At 37.9% G+C, this 13,600-nt stretch overlaps 1 protein-coding gene across 3 annotated transcripts in view; it reads left to right on the top strand.

The window, feature by feature from the left end:
- Positions 1-13,600, top strand: part of CA10 (carbonic anhydrase 10) — a 640,214-nt gene that overhangs the window by 118,063 nt on the left and 508,551 nt on the right. For 2 of the 3 annotated variants that reach the window (XM_084984889.1, XM_084984890.1), the window contains exon 3: positions 9,107-9,231. The exons of the other annotated variant lie outside the window; for it this stretch is intronic. The gene's annotated coding sequence lies outside the window, so the exon portion shown is untranslated. The remainder of the gene's footprint in view (positions 1-9,106; positions 9,232-13,600) is intronic. 3 annotated transcript variants of the gene reach the window in all.

Genomic DNA, 13,600 nt, shown 5'->3' with positions numbered 1-13,600 from the left:
ACAGGAAAGTGTCTTGCTTTGAATCTATTCTTTTGAGGAAGGCTTGGACTCTCTTTTAAAAGTTAAGCCCTACTCAGGATATTTCTTTTGACCAACTCTAAATCAACTGAGGACCTCACTCACATCTAAAAAAAAAAATCCTTTCATTGTTCACATCTAATCTAATCTAATCACAGGAGATTATTATACACACAAATTTTATTTATAATTTTTATAATATTTTATAATGTTCCATTATACACACAAATCCCATACGTATTCAAGATGGGGGGATTATACAGGTTTTGTACACCAGGAGGTAGGAATCTTGGGGCCATCTTAGAATTTGAGGTATGTGGGGCACTGTTTATCATTTGGAGGAACAAGGGTCGCTGTGGTAGGCCAAATTCTAAGAATTTCATATGTGGCTCCCAGGTTTATTGCTTGGGCCACTTGGAGAGTGGAACTGTTCTCTGTTGTAGAGACAGGGGAGCTGCATGATTTTCAAAACCCATTCTAACCCTAATATTCTTTGAGAATTTGATAATGTGATGTAAGATTGGTTTGCAGATATATTTAGCAGAAATAAGAAATAGAATATTGGGGAGTTCCTGTTGTGGCACAGAGGAAACAAATCTGACAAGCATCTATGAGGACGCAGGTCTAATCCCTGGCCTCTCTCAGTGGGTTAACGATCTGGTGTTGCCATGAGCTGTGGTGTAGGTCACAAACACAGCTCAGATCTGGTGTTCCTGTGGCTGTGGCTGGTAGCTATAGCTCCGATTTGACCCCTAGCCTGGGAACCTCCATATACTGTGGATGTGGCCCTAAAAAGACCAACAAAGAAAGAAAAAATAAAAGAAATATAATATTGATTTATTTCACAGGATAATTTTATTATATTTTCAAAAATCAGTGTTTGGAAATGTAGCCTGTATATCTCTGGATTTCTGATCCTTTAATCTCTAAAAGAAAGCAAAAAAAAATTAATGGATATATTCTTCACAGTATAGGAAGGTGATATTACACTGACTAACCTTCAATTCTAAATACCTTTAGTTACATTTTTCCCAGAAATTTGGATGTGTAGAAATTAAGATTTACTCTGAGCCTAAATAGGTGCCATACACCTTGCTTGATATTGGGGGAAAATTAATGCTCCTGATCTAAAGAAGCTCAGAGGCAAGTTTAGAGACAGACATACAAGTCAGGGCTTATGGTTTAGTCTGGTAAAAGACATAAGACTGGAGTGGTGAAACAAGGGAAAAAACAAGGAACTCTACCTTTGGGGTCATAAAACGTTTTGCAGATGAAGACTTCTTTTGAAATAACCTTAAAAGATATGTAGGAATCTGTCAGATGGACAAGATGGAAAAAGGGAATTGCTGGTCAATTAAATGTAGTGGAATCTCACCTACTGCTAAATAACAGATTGTAAACTTCTTATAAGTAATAAGCACTCCACTTTATTTCATCTATCACAGCCCCTATTATTACTATACCTCAAAAATGTGTAATGGGGAGTTCTCTTTATGGCTCAGTGGTAATGAACCCGACCAGTATCCATGAGTTTGATCCCTGGACTCACTTAGTGAGTTAAGGATCTGCCGTTGCCATGAACTGCAGTGTAAGTCACAGACACAGCTTGGATCTGGCATTACTGTGGCTGTGGCTGTGTGTAGGCCAGCAGCTACAGCTCTGATTTGAACCCTAGGCTGGGAACGTCCATTGCCACAGGTGCGGCCCTAAAAAGACCAAAAAAAAAAAAAAAAAAAAAAAAGGTGTAATGGAAAATATACCCACACAGAAGATCATGTTTGTATCTCACTCTATTGTGTACCAACTCTATGATGTTTGAAAATCACCTATTTTCTCAGAGCCTCCGTTTACTCACTTATAAAATAAGGATAATAAAACCTATGTCCTCAAAAATTTTTGTAAAAATAAAATTATGTACTAGACCTAGACATCATTATAGGCTCTAAAAATCTATGAAGTGTTACTTTTTTTTTTTTAGGGTTGCACCCGTGACGTATGGAGGTTCCCAGGCTACGGGTCCAATCAGAGCTGTAGCCTCTGGCCTACACCACAGCCACAGCAACACAGGATCCAAGCCATGTCTGTGACCTGCACCACAGCTCACAGCAATGCCAGATCCTTAACCCACTGAATGAGGCCAGAGATTGAACTCGCAACCTCATGGTTCCTAGTCAGATTCATTTCCACTGCACCGCAACGGGAACTCCATATTACTATTTTTATTATCATAATTTTGTATTAGGCTGTTTAAGTTTGCAAGGAGGTAACCTGCTCAGTTGTAGTAGTGCTCTGAATTCCAAATGCGGGGAGGTACTCTAAGCCTTTTCAAGATATGTTAAGAATAGCACATTGTGCATAAAGATGCAACTTGAGCACCTAAAATCTTCAAGCAGGTTTGTTGGAGTCGGGTTGCAGTCATAAAACATAGAGTACTCCTATTGGATAGGCCTTTCCACCAAGGCTTCTCAGACGCACATGGCTTTCCTGGTGCCACATGCTAATCCCAGGTAACGGGAGTGGTTCTAGCCAGTGGACCTCTTGCGAAATACTTCAGGACCTATCCACTCGGAGGTGTATGAAGGGAGGCTCAGAGGCAATAGTCTACACTGAGTGTAGGCAGTAAGGGGACGCATTGTCTGTAGAGCATTTAATGATAATAAAGAAGCCCACCAAAAGTTTGATCTGCTTTTTATTATCCTCATGTGCTAGAAATTCTAAAAATGCCAGTGATACAATACTTCTCCCCCTGAAAAATGTTTTATTGGTCTAAACTCTTTTCAGCCTGGACTCCTGATTACCAATGATTCTCCTTTCAGACACCTCTTCCTTTTTGGAAGCGTGCATATTTCTAGACCTATAGTTTCTAGATCTGAGGGCTCCTTTGCAGCCATTTGTGCCTACTCTTCCTCATGTCACCTTCAGGAATGTTGTTTCAGAGCCTCCACCTTTGCCTTCTCAACTCTTCTCACAGCCTCAGCAGTCACCTTTATGTGAACAACTCCAAAATCTCTAGCACTAGTTCCAGCCTCTTCTCAGTTATGGCACTGTTTTTCTAAGCTTTTGAGCAACCTTACCTCCATATATTTTGAGCACCAGAGCTTCATAGAATGTAGCTGATATCAGTTATAAACTCTATTATATTTTATTTCATATTGTCTGCTTTCTTCTTGAAGAGTTGATTTTTTTTCTTTTGACTTTTTTCCCCTGGAATGGTCTTTCTAACACTAAATCAGTTGCCTAGAATCATGCCTCATTTTAGAATGTTTTATACTTAGACCATGCCATTCTTGCATTTGTTTTTCCTGCAAAAATATTACTTTTTATATAATTAGAGGAAATTATGCCTGCATCTCATCAGTATGAAAAGGTATTAGTGATATATCATATTTCTGTAATGTATTATATAATATGTCATACTATATTAATATAATAATATATTTAATTTATTCTTCTTGATTTTTAATTATTCTTTTTGTGTCATAGCACCTGCCTTTTTTTGAAGACATTGTTCTTGGAGACCTCTAAAATTCTATTCTATTGTAAACTACCAGCTTTTTTTTTTTTTTTTACCTCCTGGCTTATTTCTTCTATTTCTCATATATTGTGTTATACTTTTGAATTCACTTGATAATTTTCTGAATTCTATATATTTACATTTTGCTTTCTTTGTTTTTTTATAGGAAGGGTATATTGGTGATCAGTTTTATGGGTCTTCAGATAAAAGGCCTTTCTTTTGCCCTTACATTTGATGAGAATGTAATAGAATTCTAGTTTCAAAATTACCTTCATTCAGATTTTTCCAGGTGTTACTCTACTGTCAGCTTGTAAACAATGTCAAAGATGAGAAATCTGATAGCTTTGCAGATAAATGTTCCTTACCAGCCTAGGCTCCTACTAGCATAGAACATTATCTTTGTCCTTGAAGTTCAGAAATGTCATGGGGTCTATCTAAATGTATGGTTTTTTTTTTTTTCATTATTTGTGCTGAGCATGCTGAAATGCAAGTTACAACAGGGCAGAGATTGTTTTCTATTTTGTTGACTGATCTACAAATGCTAAGAACAGTGCTTGACAAAGAGTTAAAACTCACAGAATCTTATTGACTACATTCAAGACCTTCTTATTTTTAGGGAAATTTTCTTCTGTTATTTCTTTGATTATCTTCTCCTATCTGTTCCTTCTGCAATCACATTGTAAGTCTATCTTCTAATACTTTCTTTTCTTTCTAGCCACAATTTCCATATCCTTTCTTTGCTCTTGTAGCTTCATACTCTGTCTTTTTATATTAAGTTCTAGGAGATTTCCTTTACTTATCTTTCATATTTTTACTTTGGCCTTCAACGTCTTCCATTCTTTTACACAGGATTTTATTAGTTTTTTAAACTTGGTAATCATATTTTAATCTCTAAAATCTATTTTTGCTTTTAATCTTTTTATGTGCATCTTCATGGTTTAAAAATATCATCTTTCGGAGTTCCCGTCGTGGCGCAGTGGTTAACGAATCCGACTAGGAGCCATGAGGTTGCGGGTTCGATCCCTGCGCTTGCTCAGTGGGTTAACGATCCGGCGTTGCCGTGAGCTGTGGTGTAGGTTGCAGACGCGGCTAGGATCCCGTGTTGCTGTGGCTCTGGCGTAGGCCGGTGGCTACAGCTCCGATTCAACCCCTAGCCTGGGAACCTCCATATGCCGCGGGAGCGGCCCAAGAAATAACAACAATAACAACAACAACAACAACAAAAAGACAAAAAGATAAAAATATCATCTTTCTAGAAAATCTCTACAAGTATACTAATTGGATTTTTTTAGTTTTCTTTGTCTTCAACGTTATCTCTCTTTGTTTATCTTGGTTCTTCTCTTTCATGCTGTTGATTTTCCTCAAATGTCTTATTATCTTTGGCTCTGTTCATGTCTGGCTGTCCTTTGTTTATAAGAGGACTCAGTTGTTTAGTAACTGTTAACTAGTGTTGTTTCTTCTGCAGTTATACCTATCAGTTTCTACAAGAAATCTCTTGAATGAGAGGGTTTAAAATGGAGAATATTGATGGGACATCTTCTTTTCAAAGGCAGGCTGGTGAATGTCTGTCTCCAAGTAAGGAAGTTGGAAGTCGAAAGTCTTTATTTAGGGAGTGGTATGTGTGGTTTTATTTCATTTCTCTGAAGAATTCATCTCTGGTAGCTGTGTGGTTCTGAAGTTACCTTAGGTTTGATCAGCTTCTCCTTCTGGACCAAGGCATATTCTGAGCACCACCCCACTCCACCATCCATACATACAGTTGGTTTCTGATTCATTGGAAAGAGCAAAGGCCATATCTAACCTTAGCATAAATATATGGAGGGGAAGAAAAGATAGCTCAATGATTCCATAGTCTGTTTTCTAGAATTATTGCCTTATGCTTGTTCTTTTTCCTGTTCTCTGTACTTTTGCCTGTAGATTTTGGACTTTGTCTAAGGAGCTAGGAATTGTGGGAATGGAAGAAAGACGGTTACTACTGTAAGGAGCTTATTTATTTATTCTCTAATTAAATCTGATCTTTTCTGCTTGATATCTTCTGAAAACTCCTCAAAATTCCTGACCCTGCAAATAGGAATTGTTCATATTTATCAGAGTTTTTATATATTTATTCATTTTCTAATATATTTTCTGTACTTGTATCTGAAAAATATAGGTAGAAGATAAAGTAAATACATGTATCCTGTATAATAATGAACCAATACTGGAATAAGTCCTCTTTTCCCACCAAACTAGTTCTTTCTTACCAACACCTTTATTATTTTAATGGCTCACAAATTCAGAGAAGCGAAAGTCAGTGTCCATTGATCAGTACTGAGGACTGCCTTTCTTTCTCTCTCTCTCTCTTTTTCTTTCTCTCTCTACCTCCCTCCCTCCATTCTTCCTTCCTCCCTTCCTGCCTTCCTTCCTTCTTCCTTTACTTTCTGTCAAAAATACAGTTCAATCTAGCCACTAGAGAGTGGGTGGGCATATATTGTGGAATAAATGCAGTTTTGCCCTCTCAGAACTTAGAATTTAGTGGGGGAGGCACATATGAACCAAATAAGCATGTAGTTAAAATATATATTTACAAAGTATAGTACAGTCCCTGAAGGACATCTGAGTGAGGAGACCATACGGGGCAAATGTCATTTGGGGTGGGCCCTGAAGAGTAAATAGAGTTTGGCCAACCAGCTAGCAAGGTAAGAAGGTTGCACCAAGATAGAGCACAAGCATTGGGATTCTTTGAGGTAGGAAAAGGCTTGGAACATGGGAGGATGATAGAGAAATTCAGGGAAAGGATTGAGGTATCGAGCAACATGTGAAAAGAATGAGAAACTGGAAATAAAGTAGACCATGTAAGGAATTGAGATTTAAATCTTACTCAGTAGTAAGCAATTAGAGTGTTAAACAGAGGAGTTGCATGCAAGATATATGTTTTTAAAAATGATCACTTTAGCTATTGTAGAGAAGAACAGAGTAGAAGAAGGCAAGAGTGGACTTAGGGAAACCAATTAGAAAACTGTTACAGAAGCACTGGGAACTATATCTAGTCACTTATGATGAAGCATGATAATATGAGAAAAAGAATGTATATATGTATGTGTGACTGGGTCACCTTGCTGTACAGTATAAAACTGACAGAACACTGTAAACCAGCTATAATGGAAAAAATAAAAATCATTACTAAAAAAACTGTTACAGAAGTGTAGGTGAGAAATAATGGTGGCTAGAATCAGGCGTGAAGATGGAGGTAAGTGCAATGATCTGGAAGTGTTCTGGAGGTAGTGTGGACAGGTCATACCAAAGTGCTGAAAGGAATGAGAGTAGTAAAGGATTAATCTTAAATTTGGAATTTGAGCAATCCGGTGAATGGTGGGTGCATTATATGAATTGGTGAACTGTGGGACATGTGGGTTTTGGTGTGGGGAGAGTCCAATATTAAGCCCTTGTCATTTGCCTCATTCGCAATTATTCTCTCCCATTCCATAGATTGTCTTTCTGTTTTTTGTTTATTGGTTTGTTTGGTTTTGTTTTATGGTTTCCTTTGCTGTACAAAAGCTTATAAGTTTGTTTAGGTCCCATTGGTTCGTTTTTGTTTTTATTTCTATTGCCTTGGGAGACTGACCTAAGATAACATTTGCACGATTGATGTCAGAGAATGTTTTGCCTATGTTCTCTTCTAGGAGTTTGATGGAGTCTTGTTTTTTTAATTAAGTCTTTAAGGCATTTTGAGTTTATTTTTGTACTTGGTGTGAGGGTGTGTTCTAGTTTCACTGATTTATATTCAGCTGTGCAGTTATCCCAGCATTGCTGCTGAAGAGACTTTTTTGCCACTAGAGAAAATATTGTCCTACTCTAATGAGTTGTCATAGTAGAAGAAGCACCTTTCATCACTGCCCATCTCCTAAAATGTTGGCTTTTCTCAGTTTTGTGAGCTGTATTTTCTGTTTAGATAATTTCATTCACTCAGTGGCTTTCAATAGCATTTGAATGTTGTCAGGAGGAAAATGTATATATCCTCCAGACCTCTCTTGTCAAAATGTTGCCTCCTCTCAAAAGTTTCACAAGCATGTCAAAATTAGCATCGTTTCTGTTCCTCAGGATTGCTTTGGCAATTCTGGGCCTTTTTATGGTTCCATATAAACTTTTTGATTGTATATTCTAGTTCTGTGAAAAATGTCATGGGTAATTTGATAGGAACTGCATTGAAACTGTAGATTTCTTTGCATAGTATGGCCATTCTAATGATATTAATTCTTCCACTCCAGGAGCATGGAATATTTTCTATTTCTTTGAATCCTCTTTAATTTCCTTGATTAATGTTTTATAGTTCACATCATATAAGTCTTTAACCTCCTTTGTCAGGTTTGTTCCTAGGTATTTAATATTGGGGGGGTGTGATTTTAAAAGGTATTGTATTTTTATATTATTTTATGATATTGCTAGTATAAAGAAATGCAACTGATTTCTGAATGTTAATCAGAAAAATCAAAAACAATATGATCATCTCAATATATTTATAAAATGCATTTGACAAAGTCCAACATCCATTCATGATCAAAACTCTTACCAGAGTGGGTATAGATCGAACATACCTTAACATAATAAAGGCCATTTATGACAACCCACAGCCAACATTATACTCAATGGAGAAAACCTGAAAGCCTTCCCACAAAAATCTAGAACAAGACAAGGATGTCCATTCTCATGACTTTTATGCAACATAGTATTGGAAATCTTAGCCATAGCAATAATCAGACAAACAAAAGAAACAAAAAGTACCCAAATTGGAAGAGAAGAGTTAGAAATTTTACTCTATGCAGATGACCCGATAGTATATGTAGAAAACCCTAAGGACTCCACAGAAAAACTTCTTGAACTGATCAATGAATTTAGCAAAGTAGAATAATACAAGGTGGTTCCAAGGTTTTAATATTTTTTTAATTTTTAAATTATTTTATTTTATTTTGTTTTATTTTTAAGGGCTGCACTTGTGACATATTGAGGTTCCCAGGCTAGGGGTGGAATTGGAGCTGTAGCCACTGGCCTATGCCATAGCCACAGCAACACCACATCCAAGCCACGTCTGTGATCTACACCACAACTCACAGCACCACTATATCCTTAACCCACTGAGCAAGGCCACGGATAGAACCTGTGTACTCAAGGATACCAGTCAGATTCATTTCTGCTGATCCATGATAGGAACTCCAATTTTGAGTTTTTTGACCAGCAAAATATCCACTATATATTAAGTTTTAACTTTATAGTTTTAATAATAAAAAATAATATTAAACATAAATTTTGGTTCAGCTTTTTATTATTCATTCATAATTATATTAGAAACTATGAATAAGAAGGAAAACTAGCAAATAAGAAAATGCATATCTTTGTAATAGAGTTATTTTTTGTACATTTCTGCATTTTTAAATTATAAAATAATTAGCAGACATTACTTTTATGTTAACTTTATTAAAATACAGCTTTTATTTTAATAGAAGAATTATAGGTAAAGGGGGTAGTATTGAGAGTTTTTATAGACGCTATATGAAATTTACAAATGTGGAAATCTTGTAGTCCTTTTTTTTTTTTTAGGGCCACACCTGTGGCATATGGGAGCTACAGCTTCTCACCTACATGACAGCTCACAACAATGCAAGATCCTTAACCCACAGAACGAGGCCAGGGATTGAACCCACATCCTCTTGGATACTAGTCAGGTTCGTTACCACTGAGCAACGTTGGGAACTCTGAAATCTTGTAGTCTTTAAAAAATGTTTTATTGAGGTATAATTTATATTTAATAATCTAATTTTAAATTTATAATTCCACAAGTTTTGACAAATATATACAGTCCTGTAACTAACACCACACCCATGATTTATAACATTTCTATCATCTCCAAATGTTCTCCTTTGCCCCTTTGTAGTTGATAAATTCCACCTAACTCTTGGTTACTGAAAATTATTGGTCTGCTTTCTGTCAGTATTATTCTGCCCATTCTAGGGGTTCATATTAATAGAACTATAGACTAGATGAATATAGCTTTGTGTTCATGGTTTCTTTCCTTTAGCATGATGTAAATTTTATCCTGTAGTTAGTTCCTTTAAATTGCTGAATGGTGGGTTATTCTATACATGTACACACTCTCTTATTGATGAACATTTGAGTTGTTTCCAGATTTTGGCTATTTGGAATAAAGCTGCTATGAACATTCATGTATAAGTCCACATATGAGTAGAAGTTTTTATTTATCTTGATGAAATTCCTAGGAGTGGGGTTACTCAGTGATTTGATAGGTGTATTTTATTTTACAATAAGCTATCACACTGTTTCTTTTCTTTGTATTATTTTCATTTTTTAATGATCATACTTGACATACAATATTATTATTATTTTCAGGTGTACAACATAATGATTAAATATTTTTATACGTTATGAAGTCCAGCCACCATCTGTCACCATACAAAGTCGTTATACTATTATTGACTGTATTCCCTATGTGTGCATTACATCTTCATGACATTTATTTTATAGTTGGAGGTTTAAACCTTTTAATCCCTTTCACCTACTTTTTTCTGTCTGTTCATCCCTCACCTCTCTGACAACCATCAGTTTGTTCTCTGTATCTATGAGTCTGTTCCTCTTTTGTTTTGTTTGTTCATTTGTTTTGTATTTTAGATTGCACATATGAGTGAAATCATACAGTATTTTTCTTTCTCTCTCTGACCAAACTTTTTAAAGACAGCCGTATCATTTTGCCTTCCACCAGCATTGTATAAGGGTTCTAGTATCTGTACATCCTCATCAACATTTGATATTGTCAATCTTTTCATTTTTAGTTATTCTAGTGAATATTAGTGATAGTTCATTGTATTTTTAATTTTGCATTTCCCTAATATTTAATGATATTGAACAGCTTTTTTGTCCTTATTTACCATACTTATATCTTGTTTGGTGAAGTGTCTATTCAATAATTTGCTCTTTTAAAAACTGGATTACAGGAGTTCCCATCGTGGTGCAGTGGTTAACGAATCCGACTAGGAACCATGAGGTTGCGGGTTCAGTCCTTGCCCTTGCTCAGTGGGTTAACGATCTGGCATTGCCGTGAGCTGTGGTGTAGGTTGCAGACGCGGCTCGGATCCCGCGTTGCTGTGGCTCTGGCATAGGCCGGTGGCTACAACTCCGATTCAACCCCTAGCCTGGGAACCTCCATATGCTGCGGGAGCGGCCCAAGAAATAGCAACAGCAACAACAACAAAAAGACAAAAGACAAAAAAAAAAAAAAAAAACTGGATTGCAGAAGAGTTCTCATTGTGACTCAGTAGTAATAAACCCAACTAGTAACCATGAGGATGCAGGTTCATCCCTGGCCTTGCTCAGTAGATTAAGTATTTGGCATTGCTGTGAGCTGTGGTGCAGGTCACAGATGCAGCTCAGATCCCATGTTTCTGTGGTGTGATGTAGGCTGGCAGCTGCAGCTACAATTCAACCTCTAGCTCAGTAACTTGCATATGCCCCAAGAAGTTCCCACCACCAAAAAAAAAAAAAAAAAAGCAAAAAAAGTAGTGGATTGCAGAGAGTTTAGGGAAAGATGGCAAAGGACTAAGACATGGAGTACAAATTCTCCAATAACTACATCAAAAATACATCTACATGTGTAACAATTCTCAAAAAACATCTATTGAACACTGTCAGAAAGATCTAGATTTCCAAAAGGGCAAGGAAATTTCCTTGTTACTGGGTAGGACAAAAGAAAAAAAGAGAGAGAGAGAAAGGAATTGGATTGGGACCAGCACCCCTTGGAGGGAGCTATGAAAGAGGAAAGCATTGGCGCAATGGGAAGAACCCTTATTGGCAGAGAGACCACCAGAGACAAAGGGAGAGTTTTTGAAGATTGCAGCGACTGGTTTTTAGCGGGCAAACCATCAAAAGACCTGTACTGTCAGTGCTACTGCCCAGCTTTCTGCAGCCTGAAATTCTTGTCTGCTGAGGTGGGTAGGAGATGGGTGCTCAGGCGCTAGCTTCATAAGTCAGACCTGAGGAGGGGACTGCGGTTGGCTGCATGGAAGTAACCTAAGGGGACTACAGTGTGGTGCACCATAAACAAGAGAGTGCACGAAGAAATACGGGCCCAGCAGAGAGGCAGGGTGCCATTGTTAGGGGTGTGAGAGAAGAGGGCAGGACCACCAGAGGTGTCTCTTTCAACATGTATGAGCTCTCAGGTCACAGGGCATCACTTGCTTGAGCTCCAGGGATGGGTGTTAGCCACTACTGTCATCTCAGACCCTAGAGGTGGGAGCAGACCACTGCCTCCACTGAGGGTCTCACAAGAGGGTGACAGTCACTGCCCCACCTTCCTGGTAATAAGCAAGGCATGCTGTTGCCACTGCCCCCACAGGGCCCTTCAACAAGGCACTGACACCTCCCCCCATTCCTAGGAGTGCACACGGTCAGCTGCTGCCACTGCCAAGGGGACTGTGACCACTGAATCCTTGGATGTGCTCATGGCCCACTGCTGCTGCTGTGGATCGACCTGCAACTGGATGCTGACCTCTACCCCTGACTCTGTGGGAGTTTGCACAGCCCACCAGAGCCACCACTGAGGGTTCCATGACTGGAACCAACCTTACCCACCAGAGGGAAGACATCAGAAGTAAGAGGATCAAAAACCCTGTAGCCTGCATAAAGGAGACCACAAACAGAAAGGAAAAATGAGTCTGCAGAGAATTATGTTTCAGACAAAGAAACAAAATATAAATCCACAAAAACAGCTAAATGAAGTGAAGATTGGCAATCTAACTGAAAAACAACTCAGTAATGGTAGTATGATGATCCAAATTCTCAGAAAAAGAATGGATGCAAAGATCAAAAAGTTACAAGAAATAATTAACACACAGTTGAGAATTTAAAGAGCAAACAAACAAAGGTGAACAACATAATACCTGAGATGAAAATACACAAGAAGGAATCAACAGCAGAATAATAGAGGCAGAAGCACAAATTTGTGAAGTAGAAGGCAGAATAGGAAGTTCCCGTCATGGCGCAGTGGTTAACGAATCCGACTAGGAGTCATGAGGTTGCGGGTTCGGTCCCTGCCCTTGCTCAGTGGGTTAACGATCTGGTGTTGCTGTGAGCTGTGGTGTAGGTTGCAGACGTGGCTCGGATCTCACATTGCTGTGGCTCTGGCATAGGCCGGTGGCTACAGCTCCGATTCAACCCCTAGCCTGGGAACCTCCATATGCCACGGGAGTGGCCCAAAAAATAGCAAAAAGACAAAAAAAAAAAAAAAGAGAGAGAGAGAAGGCAGAATAGGAGAAATCACTGCTGCAGAAAATAATAAAGAAAAATGAATGAAATGAGGACAACGTGAAATGTACCCCTATAAGGTTCTTAGAAGGAGGAGAGAGAGATAAAGGGCCTGAGAGAACATTGGAAGAGATTATAGCTGAAAACATACCTAATATGGAAGGGGAAACACTCAAATTAAGGAAGCGCAGAGTTCCATATAGGACATCCAAGAGGAACATATTGATTCACATGTTAATCCAACTGACAAAAATTAAATATGAAGAGTAAATATTAAAAACAATAAGGGAAAAGAAACAAATAGCCTACAAGGGAACCCCATAAAGTTATCAGCTGATTTTTCAGCAAAAACTCTAGAGGCCAGAAGGGAATGGCAAAATGTATTTAAAGTGATAAAGGGAAAACCTTCCACCAAAATACTCCCCCCAGCAAGGCTTTCATTCAGATTCAGTGGAGAAATCAAAAGCTTTACAGACAAGCAAAAGCTAAGAGAATATAGCACAACCCAACCAGCTTTACAACAAATGCTGAAAGAACTTCTCTGGGTTGAAACGTAAAACAAAAATAGGAAATCATCTACAGACAAATATGTTATTAAAACCAGAAATCATGAGAAGAGAAGAGGATGAATACAGCATATTGAAAATACATTTGGAATTAAGAGACCCAGCAACTCAAGACAATTTTTTATATATATAATCCTATATAAAACCCCATATGAAGAGCAAACCCAAGACTACAATAAATGCACACTTGAAAAAGTCAACTCAAATACATTAA

This window comes from Sus scrofa, chromosome 12 (genome assembly GCF_054392235.1).
Source record: "Sus scrofa isolate SSC_HxYL_T2T_F1_AM1 chromosome 12, Sscrofa_HxYL_maternal_Yorkshire_Landrace_v2.0, whole genome shotgun sequence".
Taxonomy (NCBI): domain Eukaryota; kingdom Metazoa; phylum Chordata; class Mammalia; order Artiodactyla; family Suidae; genus Sus; species Sus scrofa.
This window is presented reverse-complemented; position numbering and strand designations above follow the sequence as displayed.